Source organism: Henckelia pumila, unplaced genomic scaffold (assembly GCF_033568475.1).
Source record: "Henckelia pumila isolate YLH828 unplaced genomic scaffold, ASM3356847v2 CTG_466, whole genome shotgun sequence".
Lineage (NCBI taxonomy): Eukaryota > Viridiplantae > Streptophyta > Magnoliopsida > Lamiales > Gesneriaceae > Henckelia > Henckelia pumila.
Window position 1 is genome coordinate 6,293,230 of NW_027331833.1, and position 12,099 is coordinate 6,305,328.

The following is a 12,099-nucleotide window of genomic DNA, read 5'->3' on the forward strand; positions in this document are numbered from 1 at the left end:
TTTCTTAAAATCCGCATTTTCTCAAATCATGCTTTTGACGGAATTCCCTAATCTATCAATATACTATATTGAGCTATATTAATCTAATTAACGAATTGTAATAACCAAGTCTCCTTGTGTGATTTAACAATTGCAATTGCATTAACGATTTGTGGAATCCTATAGCTTTTGACCTGGTGGACTATGACTATCAACATGTACCCAACCTCATATCTCTATGCAAGTTGTAGATCCATGGATTATATTACCCTATCATGTCATAAAATATCCTCTCGGTATCAATTATAACACATAAAATCAATTCGAAGTTGATCAATCTCCAAGATTTCAATAAACAAAATAATATAATCAAGAATTCTTAAAAATCAAATTCAATCTTCAAAAATAAATCAAAACAAAGTTTTGGGGGTAGGATCCCCTAAATCCCAACAAATAAAAGAAATCTAAGAAGAAAAGAAAACTAGTGTTTGCGGTTGTTGTTCTTTCTCGAGTTCTTCACGATCTTCCCTCTTCAAGTTATTCTCTTTGATGGCGGCCGCTTCTCTGTTGCGTCTCTGAAGTCCAACCCTCAAAACGTTAGTCTTTGTTCTATTTATGTGGCCCAAGACTCCTTCCTTTCTGAATCACGATCAAAAATATTTTTTTCCTTTTTGCGGGCGCTCTAGGGCATTAAAAAATGGCCGTCCGAGTGCACCCCTACATTGTCCCAGGGTCAATTTTCATTGCTGGTGCTCTCGGGCGGTAAAATATTGATACTAGGGCACGGCCCTATGTTGTCCCAGCGCGCAATATTTTTGAAAAAATCATAACTTGAGTTCTAACCGTCGGATCGAGCTGAAATTTTGACATCAGTTTTAAAACATCCTAAACTATAATCGGAATGGTGAAGATTGGATTTGGATTGTAGTGACCCTTACCTGGATCACCTACTAAATAGAACTTAGGCATGCAATTAACTTAATTAAATGGATATCAGAATAAAACTGCGAAAACCATAAACATTATACAATCCCAAGGCAAGGAATATGTAAATAACCAAATATTATACAACCAGATTGAACAACTGTATCAATCCAATAACAACAGAAATAAAACCTAGGCGAAGCTCCAGCTGACCAACCACTGCCTAGCCCCTCTTGGATCCACCCGCCTCATCCAATCGCAAACCTGCCCAATGGAATAGGGTGTCCAGAAACACAGAGTATGAGACGTGAGCATAAAACGCTCAGTACGAGAGTATGAGTATACATGCATGCAAAGTGAACTCCCTATAGACTCGAGGTCAAGGATCAGATAACAGAGACAGACCGGGCCCTGGTATGTAGCACGATGTGCCGTCGCTTCAGGAGGTGGCTCCCATACCATAATACCAGTGGATATGCCGGACCCAAATCGATGGAAGTCCAACCACTAACAGGAAAGGGAAAAACCCTACTAACAGACATCTCGAAGGAGATAGCTCAGTATGCAACAACAGAAATAAAACCTAGGCGAAGCTCCAGCTGACCAACCACTGCCTAGCCCCTCTTGGATTCACCCGCCTCATCCAATCGCAAACCTGCCCAATGGAATAGGGTGTCCAGAAACACAGAGTACGAGACGTGAGCATAAAACGCTCAGTACGAGAGTATGAGTATACATGCATGCAAAGTGAACTCCCTATAGACTCGAGGTCAAGGATCAGATAACAGAGACAGACCGGGCCCTGGTATGTAGCACGCTATGCCGTCGCTTCAGGAGGTGGCTTCCATACCATAATACCAGTGGATATGCCGAACCCAAATCGATGGAAGTCCAACCACTAACAGGAAAGGGAAAAACCCTACTAACAGACATCTCGAAGGAGATAGCTCAGTATGCAAATGAATGCAGCATAAATCAATGACATATAAACCATGCAGTCACATAATACATGCATACTCAGTCAGGATATCTCGAACAGTACTTTCGTACCTCAAATCAGTGCAAGCTCTATCAACTCTAGGTCCACGCCTATAGTCTGCTCTACACTGCCAAATGATACTACTATCATTATAGTGCTCTAAAAGCCTTAACTAAGCTATTGCATACTCCTAAATATTTATTGAAAGCAAAAGCTATACCTTCGTCCATCGTTAGCCCTTTGCTGTCGAGTGCCTCAAAACTAGGCCAAAGCTCCGCTACGATGCCTGGATCGCTATGCCACTTCCAGATTTCCCACGGGACGCCTAGAATTCCCTATATCTGAGTTAGAAGGCTAAGGAATTGAGAGAGAAGAGGGGAATTGGTGCACTCAAATGTGAGCTCGGCACCCCCTATTTATAGACGATGATCAGAACCTCCGTTCCTTGATCGGAATGTCCGATCCCGACATCGGAGCTTCCGATCTCGCTTATCTGCCACGTGTCAAAATCTCACTGGTTGAATTTGGATAGGGGTGATCGGAACTTCCGATCCTGCCACACGTCATGCCTGACGTAATTCGATCGGAGCTTCCGATCGTTCCTTCGGAGCTTCCGATTCTGTTCGGAGCTTTCGAACTCACATTCGGAGCTTCCGATCTTGTTCGGAGCTTCCGATCCTGCCTTCGGAGCTTCCGAACCCTTTCCAAGTAATTATGATTAATTTCTTAATCACTGATTTTGGTTACGGGCCACTACATGGATCAATCTAGGGCCAAAATAAATTTTGGACCATTAATGCTTTGTGATTCCTACCTGTGTCACTTCTCTGTGCTCAAACTCTTCTTTTTCTCCATATTTTGCCTACAACCAACCAAAAATCATGAGGAGTGATCCGAATGAAACAAATATGTAATAACTAAAAATGAATGGCCTTAACAACATGAAATCATGCAAAATGATACTATAAAACACGTAAGAACGAGTCATGTCAGTTTATGATGGGTAACGACCCAAATTTTACTATATCTTGGAACAAGAATATCTGACTTCTACTACAAGTCTCCAACAAGATTACTCCAAAAACTCCTACTCTCGGTCATCTTGCTAACACGACATGCGCGATAGTGGGGGGCTTATGATGGGTTATTACCCAATTTGACTTTATCTTGGGCTCATGTTCAGTGACACAATCCATTTGGGTCTCATATTATTTGGTTATTTATTTGGGCACTTTATAAAGATCCATAAATTTTTAAAAGCTCATAAGAGGCTCAAGCCCATGAAACTCTCTGACTATCTATAAATAGCTCAAGTTATTTCATTCTTAAGGTACACACTCTATAGTCCATTCTCCAGTTCTCTAGAACTTTTATTGGGCAAATACTGACTTGAGCGTCAGAGTGTTTTTGCCGGAAAACCCCATGCACCACTCACTTTGCTTTGTGATGCAGGTAACAACCCACGAAGTTCGTTTTTTGAAACATCTCGAGTATTAATCCAACTATCCAGATCTTCTAAAGTTACCCAAACTTTATCTAATCGGGTAATATCAATTTTTTGCTACATCAATAATCATAAGATAATAGTAGTCATTATATACATGCTATATGTGTATCTACTTACCTAATTTAATTATATGTGTTTATAGGATCGGTATTGGGGGTTGTTACTCTCTGAAACTGCTCAACAGGTGAATGCTAACTTACCAAGATCAAGTTGTTGTAGCAATTGACCCTTGAATCTACTAAGTTGAGTTTAGTTGAAGTTAGTCAACTAAACTGCTTTCCTAGCTCGTGTGTCTACGTTAATTTAACCAACTTTAAATAAGTGCGGAATGAGGTCGACTAATAGATTGAACTTATTTAAGATGACTTGAATGAATGTGTGAGTGCTTGACAGATACTAAACAACACAGGAATTTTTTTATGGATATGTTCGGAGTCAAATCTCCTATGTCACCTCTTCTTCTATCTCGAAAGTATTCACACTAGAAGACTTTGACTATTATAACACTTTGCAACAGCTTACTCCAAGACTAGGACTTACACTCAACTGCATCCCAGAACTCCTAGACTCAAGAACTCCGCACTCGACTGATTCTTGTTACAACGAGGTTTCCAACACCTTAATTGATAAACTAATACAACACTTTTATCACAACTCAACACTTAGCACAATATGATCCTAAGTGATCTGGTGCACTAATATGCATGCTTGTGTTCTTCAACTTCTTTATGAGTGTATATTTTTGAGTAAACTGAAAGTGTTCAGTTTACCTTTTGGTAGCTTTGAATATATTCACGAGTTCTTTATGAAGACGGATACTTCTTCAAGCATTACTTGATATCTATTTATACTCGGATTTGTAACGGCTCTTTCAAATTCAAATGGTGGCCGTTATCTTTTCTTGTCATCGAACATCTTCTAGCATGATAGTACACTATTATGCTTTTGCTTTTGCAGCGTAAACTATGTACGGAAAAGTCTATCCACAGAAATAAGATTGATGTAGTGAGTTCAGTTTGGGTCACAGTATTTGGATAGTTTCAGTCTTGTAGTTCAGCTTTGGTAATTTAGTTTGGCTCAGTAGAAGTAGTTTAGTTCTGAGAAATTTATTCAGTTTAGCTCCCTAAACTAAATTCAGTTTACTAAAAAAACACAATTTAGTTGACCTGCATACTTGATAATTTCAGTTGGACTCTGGTCAAAGTCAACTCAATTTATGTCTGCAGTTTTGCTCGAAAACTTGTCCAGTCTTCTTCTTCAGTTTTGCCTGTGGACACGTGCAGTTTACCTCTGAATTTTGCTTATGTAATTTTGTCAACATGAAAACCACATATGTTCCAACATGTCTCAAGTAAAAATACTTCCCAATGAAATTTTCGGCGTGACGTTAAAAAAAGTGCGAGGTAGTACTTCTAGCACCAATTAGAAAACTAGTTGCTCTTTATTTTTCATTTTTTAATAGTATTTTTTTAAAAAGAGTAAAATTTATTTTAATACACATACTATTGATAAAATATCAAAATGATACATAAACTATTGAAAATTACTTGATTAATAAACGATCCAACTAAAAAAAATCGATTTTATCCTTTAATAAAAAAATTTAAGTCCTATTTTTAGTAAATTCAACTAAAACCACATTTTATTTTCAAATTAATTTTTATTGATTAAAATTGTAAAATTAAATTTATATTTATTAAAAAATTATAAGAAATAAGTATCTTAATATTTTTAAAATATTTTTATATTTTACTCATTCATAAATTATTTATTAAAATATAATATAATTTTAAAATATTAATAAATATACAATAAAATTATATTTTTTCGTTTTTCTATCTATATCAAATCATCATCATTTTTGATATAAAAATTTGATATAGCGTTAGGATCGTGAGCGTATGTAAAGAGGGGAGGGGTGAATACACACTTAGTATAATTTTGAAAACGTTAAACTGGTTTAGCAGCTCGAATCGAAAATATTTTGCTTAAATATATTATGCTCTAAAGAACTGATCTGGATCAGGCGAAATATTTCTTTCGTACAAAATTGAACTGGATAGCTACGGCAGATTAAGTAAATAAATGAAGTAAGTAAAATTAGGGAACAAGAGATTTTTATGAAAGTTCGAATTAAAACTTCTACGTCTCCCCTTATTCATTTTTTAGAAGAATTTCACTAGAAGAATTTGATTTACATAACAACTTGTACAAATCCGATCAAATCAACCATTAAAAAGAACTCAATATCAACTTCTCTAATCTGATCAAAACTCTGATTGAGTTACAACTTAGATTCAGTAAGGGATATGCTTCAACAAATTGGTCTGACGTTCACAGAATGATTTCAATCAATTGATCTGATAAAGCAATAAGCTTGAATTCTAAGTTTGATCTTTGATCTACTTCTTGTTTGTGTATATAATCTAAAAGTTTTCTTATAAAGGCTTGATGATCTGAATTACGAGAGCAAGATTTATGAATTTCTGAGTGTCAACAAGTATTTATAGGTTGTATTCAATGTTAAAAAAAGTAGCCGGTAGAATATTTGTCTATGTTATATCTGACATTCAATCAGGAGATGCCACGTGTCCTCGTACCCTTTCCAAATATAGTGGAGAAATTTTAATCATTGTCGAGTACGGAAAATAACGTTCATATCACAATAAATTTTCTTGTCTTTTAGTCTAACAACTCGGATGAGATTAGGTTGTGTAGATTGATCTGATCCCTTCTTTATCTTGTCTGATTGACGATTATTTTAGAAGAGATAACTTATCCAGATCAATATACCAGACTTTCTTAATATTAGAACGATTTGAGCCAAAGTACTTTGTTCTTGATTTTGTTTTATCTTATCCGATTGCTCTGGTTTATCATCACCAAAATTAAAAGCATATACTTCAACAATTTCCCTCCCCCTGTTGGTGATGTCAAAACTAGGTAACATATTTATAGAACAAATTTATTATAGATCATAAATCATCCAGTAGATCTTGTCAAGTCAAGTAAAGAAAATAGAATCTATCTTCTGGGAGTTTGGTAGTGACTTGACCCTCCGTAACCTCTACTTCGGTCTTGACTGCCGGAAGGTCCTCTGTCATCTGTATTGATTGGTCTTTTGGGTGGAGGAAAATTTTTTCGTGATGAAGAAGCTCCTTTTTTCCACTTTTTGTCATCACCATAATGTTGGAGAAAATCCATAATCTCCGTGAGCTATGTGCCAAAGGTAGACCGCATTTCCTGAAATTGATCTTGCATTGAAGTATGTACACTGTTGATATGACAAATTGTGTCCACATTTCCCCTGACTTGGAGATTATGCATGTGTTGAATGGAGGCAGACAAAGCTTCAATCTTTCCAATGACTATCTGCTTGAATTCATCAATGTCAGGAGAAGTGAGAGCTTTATCCATATGAAAAAAAAATATAGCATCAGTCAACTTCCCTAGATCAGCAGTAATTAATTTTGTTTGTTGAGGAATCAATGAGGGTGTAGGAACTAGAGAATTGTCTTCAACAATTGGTAACTCCGGATCAATTTCAGTTACAATAATGTCTTGTATACCAATTGGAGAAGGAACATAAATATCTTCAATAATCTCAATCGAATCTTGATCAGATGGTGAAGATGATAGAGAAGCTTCCTCAATTTTCGTGTCTTATTGATTGATTATAGGAGGATTTGGTACAACTACCAGAGCAAGCTCAATCAAATCAACATCTTCATATGAATCATTTGTATTTAATATCAGAATAGATGTTATGACATGAATAATTGCATGAAATGGATCTGATGTAGGAAAATAAATGTCGTCAATGGTCTTCAACATATCATATGTTTATGTTAGTGATAGTTCAGGCAAATGATTTGAAAGTTGATCATATCGATCTTGCTGAGGGTTCATAATCTCTGATTGTTCTGTAAAAGTAATCTTGTCTTGATTAGAAAAATCTTGATATGCAGAAGTTTCAACCGGAACAGGTTCGACCAGAGCAAGAGCATTTTCAGGGTCAAATTGTTCTAGCTCAGAGGATTGCTCTTAAGTTTGATTGAAATCAATTGGTTCTTCAGTGATGGACAAATTTAGATCCTGGGGCATGTTCTTGACAATCATTTCTAGAAATAAAGCATCCATTTTGAGTTGACTCATCACAATAGATTCGTCAAAAGCATTTGACTGCGAGGATTATACTGAGCTTACTTGTATCTCAGAAGTTGCCGCAACATACTCTCCTTTATCATTGTGGCAATGAATTCTTTGCGTTGAAGGGCTTGAGATATGTCTTTGGTTTCAACCCACTCTAAGATCTTTTGTTCAACATCATTGGAACGAATAAAGAAATTCAAGAAGTTATGATGTACTTGAAGGAAGAATTCGAAATGAAGGATCTTGAAAAAACCAAGTATTGTCTGGGTTTGCAAATCGAACAAAAAGAATGTGGAATTTTTGTTCACCAGGCAAATTATACAGAAAAGATCCTTAAACATTTTAATATGGATAAATCAAATCCATTAAGTACTCCAATGGTTGTAAGATCATTAAACATAGAAAAGGATCCATTCCGTCCATGTGAAGATGATGAAGTTATTCTTGGTCCAGAAGTACCATATCTAAGTGCCATTGGTGTCCTTATGTATCTTGCAAATTGCACTAGATCTGATATATCTTTTGCTGTAAATTTATTGGCAAGATTCAGTTCATATCCAACAAAGAGGCACTGGAACGGAATTAAACATATATTCCGTTATCTACGAGGAACGACAGATTTGGGACTTTTGTACTCAAAAGACACCAATCAAAGTATCATTGGTTATGCTGATGCTGGATATTTATCTGATCCACATAAGGCACGTTTCCAAACCGGATATGTATTTACTCGTGGAGGCACGTTCACAGAAACAAACACTCGTAACAACTTCATTAAATCACGCCGAGATTATTGCATTACATGAAGCAAGTCATGAATGTATGTGGTTAAAGTCAATGACCAAAAATATTCAAATATCGTGTGGATTGACAGTAGACAAGAAGTCTGTGACACTGTATGAAGATAATGCTGCATGTATTGCTCAAATGAAATAAGGATACATCAAAAGTGACAGAACCAAACATATACCCCCAAAGTTCTTTGCCTACAATCAAGAGCTTGAGAAGAATAAAGATATTGATATCTGTTACATTCAATCAAGTGGAAACTCATCAGATCTCTTCACAAAGGCACTTTCCACGACGATATTCAGAAAGCATATATACAACATTGGGATGCGCAATCTACGGAATATATGAAGAATCACTCATGTTAACATGAGGGGGAGTTTACGTGGCTGCACTCTTTTTTCCTTACTATGACTTTTATCCCACTGGGTTTTTCCTAATAAGGTTTTTAACGAGGCAGTATAAAACACGTAATGAAGACAGTCATCATATCACGATCATCATCACAAGGGGGAGTGTTGAAAAATATATTATTATTATTATTATGTTGAATATTGAATATTGAATGTTGAATGTTGAATATTGAGTTATAAAATGTGAAAAATTAGTGTGTGATGATGTAGATGATTATGTATTAATTTTTGGACTAATCTCAAATGTGGATCTATAAATAGGGCTTCATTTGTGATGAAAAATACAATTGAGTTGAGAGAAAAATATTATAAAGTATAGAATTTGATATATTTTGAGTTTTAAATTTTTTACTTTTTACCATAAATTTTTACTTTTTCACAACAATTATATCAATATTTCAACACTATAATATTATAAACTCAATTATATAAATAATGACCATTATTTCACACATGCAATGCCTGCGTGTATACTTCACTAGTATGAGTAGTGAATCACTAATGAATTATAATATTTGTTAAAAACGACAAAGAAAAAGAAAAATCATATTCCTAAGTACATTGGTGCCAGTATATCATGGGCTCTGCAATTATAAAAGAGCAGCAAAGAAAAACCACGTTCGTCTCTACTGCTAAAACACCAATAAATACTATTCTGGTTCGACTTTTTTTTTTTTTTTTTTTTTTTTTGTCATTGATCTTTTTGTTTCTAAATTTTTTTTTTGTTTCTAATTATTTTTGTTTCTAATTATTTGAATAGAACTAAGTTGTGGATCTATGGCTTCCACAATTTAGGCGGCGGAGCTGGGGTTCACGGCGTACTAAGAACATACAGGTAGGTAAATTGCCTTCTACCAGAATTACTAATTCATGCTACAATTGTTAATTTTCTTATCTCGTACTATAGATCGTGTAATGACTTTTAAATTAGTAATAATATTTGAATTATTGGGGTGTTAAAAATTAATTTGTTTTGTTCAATAGAAAACCTACAGTTCTGGTTTTATAAAGACTTCCGTACCGTGTGTAATATGATTATTCCAAGGCCAAACAATTTTAAATAAATTTATTCGGTGTCCATTGGTTAATCTACGATTTTTGTTGCAAATGGCAAAAATAATTTATCGAATTATATTAAAAGGAATAAGAAGCTATATAACTTAGGATCAAGCGAAGGAGGTTTTGGTCCAATAAAATTTTCGAGTCGGTAAAATACATGAATTTCTTACTAGTGACCCTCTCTTGACCAATAAGTCAAAAGTTCGATTATCTTATCAATATCTTTTCGAACGAGTTTGTCCGATACGATTTACCTAACTTATTGCATTAGCATGAGGTTAATCTTGTGCACGTAAAAAAGTAACGACGACATATTTTCTTGTCGTTGAAAAAACGAGAGAGACAGAAATCTTTCAAAGAATTGCCATTTTGAACTCAAATTGTATGCAAGAGCTAGTGTTGCCTATTATTTTAAATGTTATAAATAATGTTCTACATTAAACCCACCAAAAAATTATTAAAATTTCCTACGAATCAAGAAGAAAAATAACAAAGTTATCTGAGGTCTGCTGGCACAGAGAAAATGGTTAGGATCCCTTCCAATTATCATACTATCTTGTAACCTAATTCATGAACTTCCGACAGCTTGAAGCTTTACACATGCAAGGGACTTTAAACTCATCGGGTTCATCTGGATCGAACAAATAATCGTACCTGCCACGATGCAACAAAGCAATTCGTGAATTAAAGTAATTACACTGTGTTACCGCATTTTATAAAGAGAGAGATGTACGTTAATTCGTCACCGGCAGGCACGTTTGCCTTGGCGATTAGTACAATCCGGCTTTCATCATCGCCTACACTCATGATCCTCGCATAGCAATTGGGCATACACTGTAAGAAATGGCAGTGGTTTCAACTAGAATCAACTCAAACAATGCATCAAGAAAAGGGATGGATAGATGGGTGAAATATTGTGGGGGGAACTTACCGAATGGTTGATCAACCGAGCGATATTTCCTGCATCTGTGGCATCAACTACCACTTCTTCACTGATTTTGAATAACTGGAGCAAAAATAAACGAATTTTAACTCGACGATCTTGGTTTGAAGAAATGAGGTCGTGTGGGAAAGAAAACAGCGGTAGAACCAGCAAGGGATAAAGAGAATGGCACCCTTCTAACATGAGAAAATTAATTTTTTATCGGTAAAAGTTCGAAACTCACATAGCAGTCTTTGCCCTCCGCTCGATAGCGTACTTCCCTAAAATTAATTTTTTATCGGCGAACCGCTCGAATTGTCCTAAGCGTAAATTATGGTTTAGATTCCTACCTTTGGTTTCCTCCCTACATCTCCATCCCGATCATCCATGTGTGAGTCATCTGAATGATTATCGAGTAAATGTTTACAGTAAAGCATGAAAAAAAACATTTTTATGAACGAAGTGAGTTGGTTGTGACTATAGTAAAACATGTTTTTGGACGGGCTGGGAGAAGTCTTGGCTTTTCTTACCAAAATATTCATGTGTATGGACGGGCTGAGAGAAATCTTGGCTTTTCATACCATCCATAGGGCAAGATGGGTTGGGAGATATCCTGACTTCCTTGCGACATAGTGCACTGCAGCCATGATCGAGATCGAAACCACAAAGTCACAATTCAAGGATATAAGTTCACAGTTACAGTTCAAAATTTATATGATCATGTTTCAGTACAGTTTATGCAGTTACATTGATTATGTTCGACTTAGCCATGCATATGTTCCATTCATGTTCACTTCCTTTTTAGAAATCTTTTGTTTAAGATAAGATCACAAAGTATTTTATTACAAGCTATTTTAATATTTGTGTGCATGTATTTATGTAGTACTCGTTATTTCTCCCATATTCTTGTTGGGCCCCTAGGCTCACTCACTACATCTACTTGGTGCAGGTATATGTTATCATTGAGATTGAGGGGCAGGACTATCGAGCGGACTGTGATGCGGGCACGGCACATCCTCCGACCTATGCTAGTCTTCCGCAAAAGTTTATTTTAACATTTTATAGTATTTTATCCTGTTACTTGGATTAATATAAACGTAAAGATTTATTGATCGTCTTTGGGCATGTAAATATCAAATTATATTATTTATGGACGTTTGGAAGGTTGCATCTTTTTCTCCGGTTCTTGTTCATTTCCCGGTCTAGTTTATTTAATATTGTTGGTTGTATATTTTTTTTGTTGCTGTCTGTGTCAGACGGGTTTAAATATAAATAGACAGGTCATGCCGAAATTTTTTCTTAAAATCCGCATTTTCTCAAATCATGCTTTTGACGGAATTCCCTAATCTATCAATATACTATATTGAGCTATATT

At 35.5% G+C, this 12,099-nt stretch overlaps 1 long non-coding RNA gene across 1 annotated transcript; it reads right to left on the bottom strand.

Moving 5' to 3' along the window:
- Window positions 1-10,182: 10,182 nt before the first annotated feature.
- LOC140872683 (uncharacterized) lies at window positions 10,183-11,008 on the bottom strand. The gene is made up of 4 exons (XR_012147885.1): window positions 10,969-11,008; window positions 10,734-10,808; window positions 10,536-10,636; window positions 10,183-10,456 (listed from the first exon to the last, which is right to left on the bottom strand). It is a non-coding gene; the product is annotated as an uncharacterized lncRNA (long non-coding RNA).
- Between the last annotated feature and the right edge of the window lie 1,091 nt (window positions 11,009-12,099).